Source organism: Bidens hawaiensis, unplaced genomic scaffold (assembly GCF_021521415.1).
Source record: "Bidens hawaiensis isolate Kalapana, Puna unplaced genomic scaffold, B.hawaiensis_p1.1 tig00037596_1, whole genome shotgun sequence".
NCBI lineage: Eukaryota > Viridiplantae > Streptophyta > Magnoliopsida > Asterales > Asteraceae > Bidens > Bidens hawaiensis.
The window spans coordinates 121,745-124,969 of NW_027496560.1; the positions used below are offsets into that span (position 1 = coordinate 121,745).

At 44.3% G+C, this 3,225-nt stretch overlaps 1 pseudogene; it reads right to left on the reverse strand.

The window, feature by feature from the left end:
- Positions 1 to 872: 872 nt before the first annotated feature.
- On the reverse strand, positions 873 to 1,857 carry LOC143589500 (E3 ubiquitin-protein ligase ATL4 pseudogene; annotated as a pseudogene).
- Positions 1,858 to 3,225: the final 1,368 nt, after the last annotated feature.

A 3,225-nucleotide genomic window follows, 5' to 3' on the forward strand; every position in this document is an offset into this window, starting at 1 on the left:
TTCACAAAGAACTAGTCCAATTAACCCAACTCACAAACCGAACAAGAACTAGTAGCCCGGTATTCAATCCCACTGCTTTTTGCGTTTTCAGCGTTGGCATGATGATGATCCAAAGTCAAGCTAACGTACACTCGATCTCTTCCATGTTTACCTTAGCCGCGTTCTTACAATAACCCACTCGTTACTCGTTAGATCTCAATAAACTTTACTACCAAACTAATCATCTCGCATGATAAAGGACATTAAATTTGAAAAGGACTCTCTTTAAACATTATTGGAATATGTATTCTTGGAAAAGAAGAATAATAAATAATTAAATAAAAAAAAAAGATGGAAAATTTAAAATTTGCCACGACTTGAGCACACCCAACATGACAAAAGATCCACCATCATAGGAGAAGAGAAAACAACACTTAGAATGTTTGGCTGTCCATATCATGGAATCTGTTATATATTTTTTTATTCTAATATTATATGTATATATATCTTTCATGACCTATATACTATTGATATTGAATCTTTATTATTTGCATGAAATATCTCAATATGTATAGTCAATATACCTTGCATAGTATAGACATGATCAAATAACAATTTTGTACACGTATTTTTCTTGGCCATTTAAAACATGGACTAAAACACCATGCGATATAATGATATATATCAACCCTACTTATTGCAATAAAATCTGTCCTATATATATACAGAACTGATTAAATGCGTGACATAAATACCTTCTCTGCAAAATTAAAACTTCTTTAATATACATGGAAAATATAAAACATTTTTATATTAAAAAAAAAACAAAATCCCACTCTAGCAAAATATGGAGTTTCCACTTTCCATAAACAGAAATTTAAAAAAACTACGAATTTACGATTATACCCCTGAAAGCCACCGGAAAAGCTCACTAATCTCTTCTCCGATTCTCCCATGACTCGTTTCAAACTCATTAACATTCTCACTCCGGCGACTACTTCCGGTGAAGAACCTGCCGGAGCCACGTAACGACGTTGAAACAAGGTCCACGTAATCACGCAACCAGTTAAACCGTCCACTTCCGGTAGCAACCTCCGCCGCCAAATGCTCTCCCGGCGGCTCCGGCGTAACAGAATCCTTGTCCGTACAATCGGATGCCACACTCCGGTGAGTCGACTCCACCGGAATCTCGTAACCTTCGTCGAGAACGTAGTCAAACGAGCCGACGGAGTACGACCGGCGGTCGGAGTTCGCCGGATCTCGCCGCTGACTAATCGTTCCGATCTCGATACGAAAACTACCACTCCTGTTTCCGCCGCCGCCGCCTCCGGCGCCGTGAGCCGCCGTGTTCATGATATCCGATTCGTTAGGGTTTACACTCGACCGGCAAAGCGGACACGTCTGGTTGGACTTAAGCCACGTGTCGATACACTCAGCGTGAAACGCGTGACAGCAGAGCGGTAAGAGGCGGAGAAGATCTCCGCCGTCGAATTTGGATAAACACACGGCGCAATCTCCGCCGTCGATTTTGCCGGCTATTGAGGAGAAAGTGAATAACGGTAAGGATGACTCTAACGACTCCAGTGAGGAGGCGTTATTGTTAGGTATGTTGATCACGTGACTCCGCACGTGTTCGTTTTGGTTATTTGGAACGACGTCGTCGACTGGGGAGAATGGATTGGTTTGGTTGTATCGGCGGGTGAGGAAGCGGATGAAGAGGTAGATGGTGGCGGATAAGATAATGGCGGAGGAGATTACTGTGATTACGATTATTACTGAAGATGTTGGTGATGATGTGTGGTGGTGGTTGTGGGGTTGTGGAATGGTGGTGGTGGGGAGGAAGAATGGTGGTGGTGGTGGTGGTTGTCCGGTGTCCATTTGGTGGTATGGGAAATGGTGGGTGGTTATGAGGGAGTAAATGGAGGGAGTAGTGCAGGTGAAGAAGAATTGAAGGTGGTGTGATAATTAATGCGTGTTATGGATTTGGTTTTGTTTTAGGTTTTTTACTTGCATGTGGTGTGCACGTGAGAGGTGGTGTCGGGTTGGGTTTGTAACTTTGGCCTTTTGGTGATGCTATGTGTTGATACTTAAGCCGACGTTTTAATTCATCCAATTATATTGTGACACGTGGCGCTGACCGGACCCAACTATTCAACCTTTGTCGGTCGCGCCACCGACGAATTCATCCCGTTATCATTCGCGCCCGCTGAAGTCCATCAATCTTCTTCCTTTAGCCCAGGCGACCACGCTCGCCTGGGGCTGCGGCGCCTGCTTGCGGCGAATGGTGAAGCGAGGGTGTTGTGGTGTTCATGGCCGACGTGGCTCGCGCGCTCGTGTTCGCTTGACCACAACGCATAGTCTAATTGGCAAGTTAGGGTGGCTTGTTTTAACTTATGAGAGTGAGAGCGAGAGATCGGCACACTTTGAGCTATTTGTCTAAAGTTCTGGCTTGGCTTATAAGTCATTTTTGAAGCTCAAACCAGGTTTGAGCTCGACTTGTTTATCGTTTATTAAATAGTTTACATGCTATTTTAATTACTTTTATATATTTTGTAAAAAAACTTAAACGGGCCAAAGCTTACCTCAAGCTCGTGCAGTACCTTAAGCGAGTCAAAGCTCGGATCGAGCGCGGCTCTGAATGTGAAGTAAATAAACAGAAGTTCAAAATATGAAAACACTCAAGGTTTAAGGTTCGACGAGCCTAAACAAGCTTCACATACAAAGCACGAGCGTGGGCCTTGTAGGGGTATGGTACTAAAACCCGGTTCTACGACCCTAAATCTATTATGTTTGGCTTATTTCATTACATGGACTAATACGATGTTATTGGGCCGAGGGGGTTTTGTGGAGGTAACCCTAACTGGGCTAGGCCCATTAGGGTACTATGATGGTGGCCATGAGACTCTATATAAGGAGGTCTCCACCTCCTTATCATAGGTCATGCTCAATAAGAGCCACCACCACTTTTTGTGTCTGTGAACAAGAAATCCTCAGGATATCTTAGCAGTCGCCTCCACACCCCCGAAACCATTTGCAGGTCTCAGCATTGCAGGTCTCAGGCGCAGCCGAGGAAGAAGAAGATCAAGACGTGGTTCGTTCATCTCGAAAATCCGTGGAAGCATCGTCATGGATCAGGTTAGATTCGTTTCGTGTTTCGACATTGGCGCCATCCGTGGGACCGCAACGAACTGCCCTTCGATCTTCATCTCGGCTGTCAGATCTCTCCCAAGAAAAACGCAGATCTGG